The 14,699-nt window shown below is 43.4% G+C and overlaps 1 protein-coding gene across 7 annotated transcripts in view; it reads right to left on the bottom strand.

The window, feature by feature from the left end:
- C1H18orf63 (chromosome 1 C18orf63 homolog) overlaps nucleotides 1-14,479 on the bottom strand; it is a 353,440-nt gene extending 338,961 nt beyond the window's left edge. For all 7 annotated transcript variants that reach the window (XR_012623132.1, XM_074822964.1, XM_074823040.1 and 4 more), the window contains exons 1-2: nucleotides 14,407-14,479; nucleotides 9,019-9,234 (exon numbers count right to left, since the gene is read on the bottom strand). The gene's annotated coding sequence lies outside the window, so the exon portion shown is untranslated. The remainder of the gene's footprint in view (nucleotides 1-9,018; nucleotides 9,235-14,406) is intronic.
- Between the last annotated feature and the right edge of the window lie 220 nt (nucleotides 14,480-14,699).

The raw sequence follows: 14,699 nt of genomic DNA, 5'->3' as shown, positions 1-14,699 counted from the left end.
CTTTGTTACTTGGTTAAAGAGACTCATCCCCAGTTCTCTGCAACCTCCTTTCAGGTAGTCTCCCCTCAGCCTCCTCTTCTCCAGTCTAAACAACTCCAGTTCCCTCAGCCGCTCCTCGTACGACACGTGCTCCAGACCCTTCACCAGCTTTGTTGCCCTTATCTGGACACGCTCGAGTAATTCAATGTCCTTTTTGTAGTGAGGGGCCCAAAACTGAACACAGTAATCGAGGTGCGGCCTCACCAGTGCCGAGTACAGGGGTAAGATCACTTCCCTGTCCCTGCTGGCCACGCTATTTCTGATACAAGCCAGGATGCCATTGGCCTTCTTGGCCACCTGGGCACACTTCTGGCATTGTAATTTTCCTGTTGCATCTTGGCTTCAATCTTCTCCTGTTTGTTACCCATACTGTGTGCACTGGTATACCTGCACTTCAGATGGGCTGATGTCCCCAGCAGCTTTTTGCATTTAGAGGTCCTAAGTCCGGCCTGAGTTTTCACAGGTGTTACCACAGTTACTGATTGTGGTGGTTTGACCTTGGCTAAATGCCAGGTACCCACCAAGTCGCTCTATCACTTCCCCTCTTTCCCCCTTTTTTCTCAACAGGGCAAAAAGGGGAAAGAAAATAAGATAGGAAAAAAACCATCCCTTGTGGGTAAAACAAAAGCAGCTTTAATGTAAGCAAAGCAAATCAAAGGTCTGTGCGTAGAAGCAAAAAAAAAGAAAACAGATTTATTCTCTACTTCCCATTAACAGGCGATTCGGGCCTTCTCAGGAAGCAGGGCTCCAATATGCGTAGTGGTTGCCCCAGAGGACCAAGGGTGACCCTGCCCCCTTCCTCCTTTTTCCCAGTTTTATACTTGAGCAGATGTCATATGGTCTGGAATATCCCTTTGGTCAGCTGTCCTGGTTGTGTCCCCTTCTAAGATCTTGCCCATCCTGTCCCCGTGGGGGGGGGGGGGGGGGGGGATATTTTGGAAAGAGCCTTGGTGCTGTGTAAGCACTACTCAGCAGTAGCCACGACACCAGTGTGCTATCAACATCCTTCCAGCTCCCAACATAAAACACAGCACTATGAGGGCTGCTGTAGGGGAAAACCAATTCCGGCTCAGCCAGGCCCAGTACACTGATCCATCAACATCCCTTGCATCTTTCTTGTGCTGCATTCTCCATCCCTTGTCTCCACTGGGATAGCAGGGTGAGGGGCATCGCTGGCATACCAGCCCACAAACTCTGGTAATCTTCCCTGGGGCTTCTATCTGGGAGTTCCAGTTTTGTCCCCTTCCCCCTTCAAATCTAGTTTAAAGCTTTCTCTATGAGCCCAGCTAACTCCTGCCCCAAGATCCTCTTCCCCCTCTGGGTCAGGTGCATCCCATCTGATGCCAGAAGGTCTGGCATCCTGTATACTAACCCATGATTGAAAAATCTGAAGCCCTGACGGTAACACAAGTCTCGGAGCCACAAGTTCATCTGTTGACTTCTCCTGTAATCTTCCTCATCCATCCCTTCTTTAGTGTTCAGGAACCAAAAGCAAGACTTCCAAAACATGTAGCAGACAAATCTGCTTAACCCATGGCACAAAAATTGCATAAACATGGCTGCACCCCCAAGTCCTTTCTCTTCATGCTGTATCCTTTTTTTAGTTTGAGTTTCCCAGCACAGTGTTTGGGAATACCAACAGAGTTGCCTCTATTGTGCTCAACACAAGCAGACATGACTAAGAAATTATTTTTCCTCTAGTAAGGTCAATTTGACTAACTAATGATAGGAAATGAAGTGAATATCTTTTGTTAAATCCCTATCGCCCTATGTCCTTCCTAGTCATGAAGGATCCTTTTTACCAGTGGTGTCTGCAATGATTTTTAGTTGGTGGAGATCTCAACAAAAAATTTTGTAGTAGTCATGTGCAGCAGAGTTTTAAGAGGACAACATCGTACAGGATAAGAACAGTATGAGTTATTCATTGTCAAAATAATATGAACAAGATGGAAATGTTTTTTTGGTGCCCATTGGAAACAAAAAAGTTGGCTATTAGCTTGTGAATGACCTTTTAATTTTCTCTTAAGCTCCCTTACTTGTGCTTATCCTGTGTTGTCACTTGCTCCTCTCTGTGAACTTGTGGACAGCCAGGGAACTCTCTATGGAGGGCCACTGTGAAGGCATAATATGCTTCTCGTACTTGAGTCTTGGGTTGCCAGGCTTGCTAGCACATATGCCATCCTTGCCTATTGTGAGAGGGGAAAAAAGTCTCAAAGATTTTACCAAGGGTTATTAAGTTTTGGTGGGAATGGACCTCCAGTGTACCCAAGGTAAGAGCTGCCTAGAGGTTTTACAGTTAGAGACTTAGCTGCAGAGAGAAGAGAAATGAATTATGTGCTTAAATAAGGAAAACCAAAGACAGTTCTCTTTGCAAGCCTTTTAGGGTTTTGTTTTTGAGATTGTTTAGGTTTGCCTTTCCTTAAGGAATACAGCCATTTCTGGTAAAATAGTTTTATGTTCTCCTTAATATTCTCTAATATTCTCTGGGGTGCATGTTTAGTAATAGTATTTTTTAATGCCTACTTTTTATTTCTAGTGTTAGTAATACACCTGCTTTCATAGAGGAGAACTTAATGCTGTAAATGGTTGTCTCCATGAAAGCAGAACCTGGGAAATAATGTCTTTTTCAGTAATATGCTAATTTGACATAATGTCTTTCTCTTTTAACTTAAGTTTTATTGATTTTTTTTCTCCATGCCTTTATAATAACCTCCTGTCTAAACAAAGATGAGTCTCTGTTGGTTTTTTTCACAGTTTATATTAGCACTAGATATGGCTTAGATTCTTTCCACAGGAGATGAACAAGATCACTGTAAGAGCAGTTTACACAAAGTGCTCACCCTTTGTTCTTTTAACTTAAAATTGTTCACATGCACGGTATATATATACATGCATTTTCTACTGTAAAACTTTTTGTTGAGATTATCACCAGCTAAAAGTCATCAGAGCCAATGTTGACTAAAAGGATACATGATGACTGGAGAGGACATTTGGGTCTTATTTATTTAATGTGAGTATACGTATACACGTATATATGTATACACCAAATATACACCACACACAGGGTTGTTACTTGCTCCCTGCCCCCCAGCCCCCAGTATATATCCTTATATGTTTCTCTGAACTGTGCAAAAGCCTTCCAGTAGTACATTACTAGTGCAACTTCTATCTGTCATATGTTGTTTACTCTTTTCTTATCTTCTTCATGGAAGGATAATTTCATTTGTAGTAGGTTTTTTTTGATACAAGTCCTTTAGAAAAAAAAATGCACTGCTCTGCCTGTCAGGGAGAACACATCAAAGATGAAACTTTGCATTTAAAAGACAATGAAGTTTGAAAAAGTTCTTGATTCTCTTCAGATTTAATTCCAGAAGTTTGAATCTGCCCTGGTGAAAGCTCAGAAATGCAAAAATTATTTAGCTTTGTGGTAAAAAGTGCCCTTTCACCTGGAGAGTATAAAATTAAAAATAACAAAAAGGATCATAATTTAAGTGATCAGCTTTCTCTTCTGGCTATCGATGTAATTTCATATTGTTTTCTATTTTTTACTAAGTACGCCACACTACACTTTTTAGAAAGTTGAGAAGACATGAATAGTAGTTTGAAAAAATTGCAAGTCAAACATACATGACCCTTGCTAGGAAGCTTTACGTACACTTTCAGGACATTCAGACCAATTCTTAAAAGGGAGATTTCTGTAAAGATTCAGATTAAGTAAATAAACTCAAATCAATTAATTTGATTAGTGCAAAATGTTTTTAGAGTTGGGGCCCGTAAATTAACAGAGTTGGGAAAAAACCAAAGAATGGAGGAGTGATGTAGAAGCCACATGTTTTAGATTAAGTGTGATTTTTTTTATTTGTGTTTGGTAACTAAATTTAGACTCACCTATAAAATTGGCCTGTAGATTGGAATTTTATTGGCTGCAGTAGGTGTGAGGACTCCACAAATGACAAAATTAGACATACACTGCAATCATATGCATGCACAGAAAGAGAGGCTACATTTGAATTTATAAAACACTGAGGAGCAGCTCTCATGCATTAACAGTATTGGGTAAAGAGGATGAATGCAAAACTGCAAAATTTCTTTTGGCCTATCTGACCATTAAAATGGTACAGATGTTGTTTTTCTGCTATGTAGTTTAGTGGGATTGTGAAAAGAGGAAATGCATACTCCTGCACATTTATCGCATTGCTAATATTTTTTTTTTTTATTGCAAAGGACTTGATGTACTACCACTAAATTTTATTCCAAGAAGTAATGATGTAACTTTCTTGCTATGATGAACCCTTGTTCTCTGTTAGGAGACTGTAGTGACTGCTGCTAATCTTTAGCCACTCCACTTTTATCAAAGCTGCAAATACAGGGAACAGTATCTCCTTAAGTTTTGAACTGATAAATTAATCTCTTACAACTTTCAGTGTTGGCGATCATATTTGTAGTTGAACTTTATTTATTGCTCTGTTTGCCATCTTAATTTCTTCTCTGTGTGTGTCTCTCTTTCTATGTCTTTCTGTTGCTGTATCTTCTCCCTTACATATACCCAGACACATCCCCCAACCCCCAAATTCAAGTGCCAGTTTTTGGTACTGATTCTTTGATTGTTGTAGTGTGTAAAGACTTACTTATTAATTATGAGTCAGATTTTTGTGTGACTCATTAAATGGCCAGAATTTCAGAGTGCTCCTGTTCATTCACCTAGTCCCCATATGCAATACATCATGCTGTACAATGTCTGCCAAATGGACTAGATTAAATCCCTAGGTTTTCATTTAATTTCCCACTATCACTGGGCTTTCTTTATAGCCATTAGACATTTTTTTGGTTCTCATCTCCAATTAAAAAGTGCGTGTCTTCTATTCTTTCTGTTTAGCTTGTAAGCCAGCAAAATATTTATAGATAAAAAACTTTTCTGAAAATTAGTATTTGCAATTATTCCAAAAGAAAGCACCCTAGCCTTATGCATCAAACTTAAGATAACTTTGTTAGTAATGCTGTGTTAGTAATGGTGGATCTGAAAAGTAGTGATCAGACTGTCATATTCATAAGTCATTCAACAGATATACATGCTGGAAGATACTGATCTAAAAAAGCGCTTAAGCTCCTTTACTACAGAGGATATAGACTTTAGTTCTGCTGCCTTTAGCAGAGCACGTGCTCAGAATTAAACATATGTTTGTGCTCCTTGTTCAGTGAAAACTGATTTCAGTATGTGTCTAAGTGTAATGAGAGGTTTAACAGATGCAAAATATGGTCTGTTCAGTCATAACTGGACTATACTTCAGTACTGTCAGTGGTCATTGCAAGTTCAGAAGGGTCACTTTCATGAATTACCAGCTTTTACTTTCCATCTATTTTCTACTTCCTTTTAAACTAATGATCTGTGTTGAAGCATTAATGTTACTGTTAGTAAAGTAGTACTACAACTATTTGAAGACTCCTGTTTCTAGGCTCTTTATTAAACAAAATAATGGCATTGATTGACTCGGTGCTGTTTTACAGAGAGAAACCTTGTCTTTTCAGGCATTGCATAGATTCTGTGGGATAGTGGTGAAGGGTTGCTCATTTTTTATTTCTTCTAGCTATTCCTAAGGAAAGGATGTTGGTCTCTTCTCCAGTGGAAAACTCTGGAGGAACGTTCACTAAGGTATTCATGCAGCTATGTATGCTATACATCTCAGTTAAGGTCTGATATGTAAATGCAAGGTAAGTGCTCTCAGTAATATGGCTTTTCAGAGTTCCCTTCTTTGAATATTTTCCACATTCTCTCTAACTCTATTTTTCCCAAGTGTATTTTTGTATTTCCCCCTCTATTTATGTGACTTTAATTTAGGTTTAAGTTTCCCCATTCTTCCTTGTTTCCAAATTTATGGGTTTTTGGGGGCTTTACTTAGTGATTGGTTTGGTTTGGGTTTTTTGGTTTTTGTTTTGTTTTGGGGGTTTTTTTTGGTGGTTTTTTAAATCTTTTTTGAACAAAAGCAAAGGGTGCTGGAGCATAATCAAAAGAGCATTATCTTTGCCACCTCCTCTGAATATGTGCATGGCTTTGACAAGTAGGAAGGAAAACCTACTGAATGGCCATGGCATGTAAAATGATGTAGCATAGAATGAATCATTTTCAGCAGCCTTGACAAAGTGGGAGATGTTCTGATTCGAACTGGAACAATCCACCTACTTCTGTTCATTACATCAGCGCTACTCTGTTCTCTACTCTGAACTCTGAGAGTTACTTATCCACCCACATGGTTAATCTACAGAAACCATTCTGAAAGGTTTGTTCCTTACCCTATAATTTTTGGTACTTTCTAACCATTTTATGTCATCAGCAAATTTAGATTTTTTTTTTTTTAATGAAGTAAATTATGTTAAATCATATCAATATATGGTTTGGCTTGAAACGGCAAAATTCTAAAAATTCAGATTTAAGTAAACCTCCACTTTAAAATATTTATTTTATATAATTTCATTTCAGAGACTATAATTAGGTTTTAAATAGCACATTTCATATTTCAATTATTTGACAAATTGTCTTCTTACTATATATTTATTATGAAAATGATTTAATTCATTTTAGAAACAAATAGTTAATAGACTTTAATCATCTTTTCCCTAGGGTCTTCCCATTTTCTAAAGGCAATGACATGAAGTGTTATTAGCAATTTCAGAACAGAAGAATATGAAATATGCTTTTGAGAAACAAGTGTGAAATCTGCTGTATGTGACCTTTTTTGTATTGACTTTTTGGTGAGTGAGTATCCATAGATCTCTCTCATAACATTTCCCCTGCTCTCTCTTCATTTTTTTAAGCAACTTTCCACTTAGAAAAGATTGCAACCTGTAACACGTTCACACATTCTCTCTTGCAGCAAATCTGGTAGTCGCAGCCTTCACAGCTGACAATTCCTGGGAATTACATGTGTTACCCATCTCTGCTGTACTCTGAGGCTGTGTCTGTCCCTGCTGTCCATCCAGATAATGCATCCATTCCCTGGGGCCTGCTCATTCTACCTGGAGCTGGTTCATCACAGCAGGCAGTTCAATGTGTTGTAAACCCAACACCCACCCCCCACCAAAAAACCTAATTAAAACAAGCCTGCCCTAGTAGTAAGAGAGGAAGCTTATCCTGAACTCCATGCTGTGATGGTTATACTGCTTATATTCCTTATTTAGCAAATAGGGTGCTTCTTCATGAACACAGTCAGAGCAGTTACTGAAATGCAGACAGTTCTCAACATAGGATGTGATAGAGGTTAAAAGCCTCTGGCATAACTTAGCCATTGACGTCCTGTGTACATTGCTTGCAAAGGGCCCCTTGAACATCAGCTTTCCCAGGTGCCTGGGCCAAAGGACATATTTTACTCAGATGGACACAGATCTTTTAGAGCACTTTTACGTTATTTCATTCATTTCACATGGTGTGAAAGGGTGAGAGTACGGATGACTATATACTCCCTGCTTTCTAATTCACTGGCTTTTCAGAGAGAAAATGTACCTAGATGAGTTCCCCCCAGGCATCTAAATAAGCAGTTTGGCAATAAAAGTTGTGGACTGCTGAGCACATCTGGAAGATAAGTGTATGAATTGTAAAACCAATCCTACAACTGCATTTAATCTGTCCTACATACGTGCCAAAGTCTTCCCTCTTCCCATGCTAATGCTTTCATAATTCAGGGCTGTAATTCACCTGGGGGTCGCTGGTGCTCTGTCAACGTTTAATTGTTCTAATTACTTAATTATCTGCTCTGGTGAAGTGGTAAAGCCTTGACATTTCACAGTTTCCCTAGAAATACGTGTCTGTGGGATATATCAATCTCCATATTTGGTAAATGCAGGGAAAAAATAATTCAGTTAATCCAGTCTTTCAGTGGCAATGTCTACATTGTTGCTGATTACCTATATCGGGCCTCTGGGTCACTTGTTTCCTTAGCCTATAGATCTTTCTGAGAGGTTTCCTCTTTAAAATTAATCTATTTAGTTTTGAATTTGCTGGTGAAACAGGAAGGCTAAAAAGGATGTGTTGAGCAATATCTTTACAGGCTAATCCAACTAAACTGGAAAGTTGCTTTACAGTGGGTTCCTTTGAATGACAGGTGAGAAGCATGGCCTTATCAAGCAAGAAAGCTATCTTGTATCCAGACTATTAATTTGATGTTTAGAGATCATAGTAGTCACTGGTGAGTGACACCTTAGGAAGGGCTGTAATAGATGATGTGATTAAATCTTTGTATTTCAATAAATTGGCAAAAAATGTATTTTTCTGCAATAAGTAAGCTTTTGTTTGCATGTTATGGATTTTCATTGAAGAAGCAGGGAAAGTAAGTTTCAGTCAGGTTAAGGTTTTGTGTAGTTGTGGAGGTTTGACCTTGGCTAAATGCCAGGTACCCACCAAGTCGCTCTATCACTTCCCCCCCCTTCCCCTTTTTTTCTCAATAGGGCAAAGAAGGGAAAGAAAATAAGATAGGAAAACAAAACAACCCTTGTGGGTAAAACAACAGCAGTTTTAATATAAGCAAAGCGAAGCAAAGGTCCGCGCGCGGAAGCAAAAAAAAAGAAAACAGATTTATTCTCTACTTCCCATTAACAGGCGATGTCGGGCCTTCTCAGGAAGCAGGGCTCTGATATGCGTAGCGGTTGCCTCGGAGGACCAAGGGTGACCCCACCCCCTTCCTCCTTTCTCCCAGCTTTATACTGAGCAGACGTCATATGGTATGGAATATCTCTTTGGTCAGTTCGGGTCAGCTGTCCTGGTTGTGTCCCCTCCCAAGATCTTGCCCACCCCGTCCCACTGTGGGGGGGGAAATGTCAGAAAGAGCCTTGGTGCTGTGTAAGCACTACTCAGCAGTAGCCACAACACCAGTGTGCTATCAACACCCTGCCAGCTCCCAGCATAAAACACAGCACCATGAGGGCTGCTACAGGGGAAAACCAATTCTGGCTCAGCCAGACCCGATACAGTCTCCACCCCTTATTCCATACCATTTACGTCATGCCCAGGTCCCACATAACACTCATTTATTCATTCCGTAAGCTTTCTTCACTCCTCTAGATGTTCAGTGACTTGGCTGCCATCTGTCAAGGTGGATGTTCAGGACAGGAGCAGTATGTTTGACTGTTGGACTCCAGCACCGGCTAGGTTTGGGTCATCATCGCATGTATCTGGTTCACTCTTCGTCGTTCCTACTTCCTCCATCACTTCCTGCAACATACAACTCAGCTCACAGATTATTTCCCCCCCAAGGTTAAATCTCCTTGAGGCACACACTGAGTAGCCCCATTCTCCCGCATTACCCACCAAGTACATCCAGGTCCCTGAGCAAAAACAATCCCACGAGTGGGCTTGCCTTTTCCCAAGGGAGGAGCAATCCACACTGCCTTCCCCAGCCATTTCCCTGTGTGTACTACAGGGACCTTATCTCCTCCCACAGTATGAAGGGGTTTTGTTTGGGCAGGACCAGGACGGTTAACAGATCCTCTGGTATTAATTAGCCAAGTGGCTTCTGCTAAATTTATATCCCAGTGTTTCCATCCCCCATTGTCCAATGCTCTCAACATAGTCTTCAACAGTCCATTGTATCTTTCAATCTTTCCAGACGCTTGTGGGTAATAAGGGATGTGATACACCCACTCAATGCCATGTTTCTTTGCCCAGGAGTTTATGAGATTATTTCGAAAATGGGTTCCATTGTCTGATTCGATTCTTTCAGGAGTACCATGTCGCCATAAAATTTGCCTTTCAAGACCTAAGATGGTATTTCGGGCAGTGGCATGATTTACAGGGTACGTCTCAAGCCAACCAGTAGTTGCTTCCACCATAGTGAGTATGTAGCGCTTGCCTTGGCGTGTTCGTGGCAATGGTCCAATATAGTCAATTTGCCAGGCCTCACCATATCGAAAACTCAGCCATCGCCCTCTGTTCCAGGGAGACTTTACTCGTGTGGCTCGCTTGATTGCAGCACATGTTTCGCATTCATGAGTGACCTGTGAGATGGCCTCCATGGTCAGGTCCACCCCTCGATCACGAGCCCATCTGTACGTTGCATCTCTCCCGAGATGCCCGGATGTTTCATGGGCCCATCGAGCTACAAATAGCTCACCCTTGCGCTCCCAGTCCAGGTCCAGCTGAGCTACTTCAATTTTAGCAGCCTTGTCTACTTGCTCATTGTTTTGATGTTCTTCGGTGGCACGGCTTTTGGGCACGTGGGCATCTACATGACGTACCTTTAGAGCCACGTTTTCCACTCGGGCAGCGATGTCCTGCCACAGTGCAGCAGCCCAGATGGGTTTACCTCTGCGCTGCCAATTGGTCTTCTTCCACTCCTGTAGCCACCCCCACAGGGCATTAGCCACCATCCAGGAGTCAGTGTAGAGATACAGTACTGGCCACTTTTCTCGTTCAGCAATCTTTAGGGCTAGTTGGATCGCTTTTACTTCTGCAAACTGACTTGACTCGCCCTCTCCTTCAGTGGCCTCAACGACTTGTCTTGTGGGGCTCCACACAGCAGCTTTCCACTTTCGATGGTTTCCTACCACACGACAGGATCCATCAGTAAACAAAGCATACCGCCTTTCATCTTCTGGTAATTCGTTATATGGTGGTGCTTCTTGGGCACGAGCCACCTCCTCAGGCAGTGCTCCAAAATCTCTACCTTCTGGCCAGTCCATGATCTCTTCCAGGATTCCTGGACGGTTGGGTTTTCCCAGTCGAGCTCGTTGCGTGATTAACGCTACCCATTTACTCCAGGTAGCACTGGTTGCATGGTGTGTAGAAGGGATGTTTCCTTTGAACATCCAATGTAGTACAGGCAATCGCGGTGCCAAGAGGAGCTGTGCTTCTGTACCAACAACTTCGGAAGCGGCTCGAATCCCCTCATATGCTGCCAGAATCTCCTTTTCAGTTGGAGTGTAGTGGGCTTCTGATCCTCGATATCCCCGGCTCCAAAATCCTAATGGTCGACCCCGAGTTTCACCTGCTACCTTCTGCCAGAGGCTCCATGTGAGGCCATGCTCCCCAGTTGATGTGTAAAGTACATTTTGCACATCTGGTCCTGTCCGAACAGGCCCAAGAGCTACCGCCCGAGCTATCTCCTGTTTGATGTGCTCAAAGGCTTGTTGTTGCTCAAGACCCCACTCAAAATTGTTCTTCTTTCGGGTTACTTGATAGAGAGGGCTCACCAGCTGACTGTAACCTGGAATGTGCATCCTCCAAAATCCCACAAGTCCTAAGAAAGCTTGTGTTTCCTTCTTGTTGGTCGGTGGAGACATAGCTGCTATCTTGTTGACAACCTCCATAGGCACATGGCGGCGTCCATCTTGCCATTTTATTCCCAAGAACTGAATCTCCTGTGCTGGTCCCTTGACCTTGCTTTTCTTTATGGCAAACCCAGCTCTCAGAAGAATCTCAATTACTTTTTGTCCTTTCTTGAACACTTCTTCTGCCTTGTTGCCCCACACAATGATGTCATCGATGTACTGTAGATGTTCAGGGGCATCACCCTTATCCAGTGCAGTTTGAATTAGTCCATGACAAATAGTGGGGCTGTGCTTCCACCCCTGGGGTAGTCGATTCCAGGTATATTGGACACCCCTCCACGTGAAAGCAAACTGTGGCCTGCACTCTTCTGCCAAAGGAATTGAAAAGAATGCATTGGCGATGTCGATTGTGGCGTACCACTTGGCTGCCTTTGACTCTAGCTCATACTGGAGCTCTAACATATCTGGTACAGCAGCACTCAGTGGTGGCGTCACTTCGTTCAGGCCACGATAGTCTACTGTCAACCTCCACCCTCCGTCAGACTTTCGCACTGGCCATATTGGGCTATTAAAAGGCGAATGTGTCTTACTGATGACACCTTGGGTCTCCAGTTGACGGATCAGTTCTTGGATGGGAGCCAGAGAGTCTCGGTTCGTGCGATACTGCCGTCGGTGCACGGTCCTCATGGCAATTGGCACCTGTTGTTCTTTAACTCGCAACAGTCCTACAACAAAAGGATCTCCTGAGAGGCCAGGCAGATTAGACAACTGTTTGACCTTCTCTGTGTTCACACTGGCCACACCAAAAGCCCATCGGTATCCTTTTGGGTCTTTGAAATACCCCCTCTTGAGGTAGTCAATGCCCAAGATACAAGGGGCTTCTGGGCCAGTTACAATGGGATGTTTTTCCCACTTATCCCCGGTCAAGCTAACCTCGGCCTCCAGTACTGACAGTTCTTGACATCCGCCTGTCACTCCTGAGATCCAGATAGGTTCTGCCCCTCTATAACTTGATGGCATTAATGTACACTGTGCCCCGGTATCGATTAAAGCCTGGTACTTCTGTGGATTTGATGTGCCAGGCCATCGAATCCACACTGTCCAATACACCCGATCATCCCTTTCCTCCTCCTGGCTGGAGGCAGGGGCCCTCTATTCCTGTTCTTGGTCAGAGTATTCACTGTCTGACCCTTGCTGTGCCAGGCCGGAAACTCCTTCATCAGGGCCAAGGGAGGTGATCTCATTCTTCCTGTATCTGGGAGATCGCTGATTACTTTCTTGCGGTTTCACGCCAGCTACATTAACAACCTTCTTGGATGTTGTCTTCTTGGCAGGGGTCTTTCCTCGCAATTCATGTACACGAGCTTCCAATTTGAAGGTGGGTTGACCATCCCACTTCCTCATGTCCTCCCCCTGGTCACGTAGGAAGAACCAAAGTTCGCCACGTGTCATGCGCCTAGGTTTCCCTTTCCCTCTGACTGGGGTGGAAGAGAACCGATTTCTTGGGGTGCTCCTGACATCTAAGGCACTCGCCCGTAGAGATGAGGAGGTTCCAAGACTCTCTTCAAAGTTCTGAAGCCAGGAAGAGACTGCCTCCACAGTTGGCGTACATCTTAGTCCTTCTCCCATATCCATTTCTGGATAGTACATCGCAGCCAAGCCCGCAGAATACGAGGATGGTGCACCTTTAATCACCTTCCTCCACATGGCCCGTGTGCACAGGACATCCTCTGGATTTTTAGGGGCTTCATCATTATTTGGATCACTATAGATGACTTCCAGCACTGCTAGTTCTCTCAGGTACTGGACACCTTCATCCGCAGTAGCCCACTTCCCTGGGGAGTTATCCGTAAGATCTTCCTTGAAAGGATATCTTGCTTTAACACTTGAAAGGAGCCGTCTCCACAGACTGCAAATTCCTGTTTCTTTTCCAATTCCCCTTTCAATTCCTCGATCTCTAGCAAGGGAACCCAGCTGTTGGGCTTCCTTACCTTCCAGCTGCTGAGCATCAGCCCCATTATCCCAGCATCGAAGCAGCCAGGCAGCAATCCGCTCACCCGGCTGGCGGCTATAGTCTTTCCGCAGATCTCGCAGTTCTGATGATGTCAGGGACCGGGTAGTTTCTGCCTCCTGTTTGAGTTCTGTTATTCCCTCTTCTGACCCCTTTGCTGAAGGACCCGCTTCTTCCTCCTCTTTTTCGTCCCTTATTAATCGAGGGTATGGACCTGTTGTTCTCCTTGTCCACTGTTTCTTTTTTACTACTGGGGCAATCTCTGCTGTTATTGTTTTTGTTTGAGTTCCCATTTCCACCACAGTCCTTTGAGAGCACTGAACTGCAGCTCGATAAGCATAGGCCAGGCCCCAGTACAGCGCTAGGAGTTGCTGATTTTCATCGGGATAGACAAGGCACCCTTCTATCAGGTGTTGTGTCAGTTTTGCGGGGTTGCTTGCCTGTTCAGGGGTAAGATCCCAGGCTACAGGAGGTGATAACCGTCCTAGGAATCTGCCCAAATCCTTCCACTCCCCCTGCCACCCAGGGACAGGCCGCCTCAGGGCACATTTTGGTATTCTCTCACCCAAAATTTGCTTTCTCTTACACCAAAAACCTAACGAGCTCCACACAGCCCACAATAGGCGAATAGCATTAATGAACAGTATCAAAGAGCTAACATAAGGATTAATAAGTACTTCGGGAGCTTGCAGAATAAAACCACTCATGATGTTCCCAATTTCTTCCAGCATGTTCCCGAGCTTAGCAAAATAAAGATAAGCAGAGCAATAAACAAACCCGTGACCAGCACAAGAGCTTGTCGCTTACTAACTGCTATAGCTATAGCACAATTAATATAAAACTGCCGTTGTCCCGCCCCACGTTGGGCGCCAAAATAGACTGTGGAGGTTTGACCTTGGCTAAATGCCAGGTACCCACCAAGTCGCTCTATCACTTCCCCCCCCTTCCCCTTTTTTTCTCAATAGGGCAAAGAAGGGAAAGAAAATAAGATAGGAAAACAAAACAACCCTTGTGGGTAAAACAACAGCAGTTTTAATATAAGCAAAGCGAAGCAAAGGTCCGCGCGCGGAAGCAAAAAAAAAGAAAACAGATTTATTCTCTACTTCCCATTAACAGGCGATGTCGGGCCTTCTCAGGAAGCAGGGCTCTGATATGCGTAGCGGTTGCCTCGGAGGACCAAGGGTGACCCCACCCCCTTCCTCCTTTCTCCCAGCTTTATACTGAGCAGACGTCATATGGTATGGAATATCTCTTTGGTCAGTTCGGGTCAGCTGTCCTGGTTGTGTCCCCTCCCAAGATCTTGCCCACCCCGTCCCACTGTGGGGGGGGAAATGTCAGAAAGAGCCTTGGTGCTGTGTAAGCACTACTCAGCAGTAGCCACAACACCAGTGTGCTA

Source organism: Strix aluco, chromosome 1, assembly GCF_031877795.1.
Source record: "Strix aluco isolate bStrAlu1 chromosome 1, bStrAlu1.hap1, whole genome shotgun sequence".
NCBI lineage: Eukaryota > Metazoa > Chordata > Aves > Strigiformes > Strigidae > Strix > Strix aluco.
Note: the sequence above shows the minus strand (reverse complement) of the source record. Positions and strands in the feature narration are given on the sequence as shown.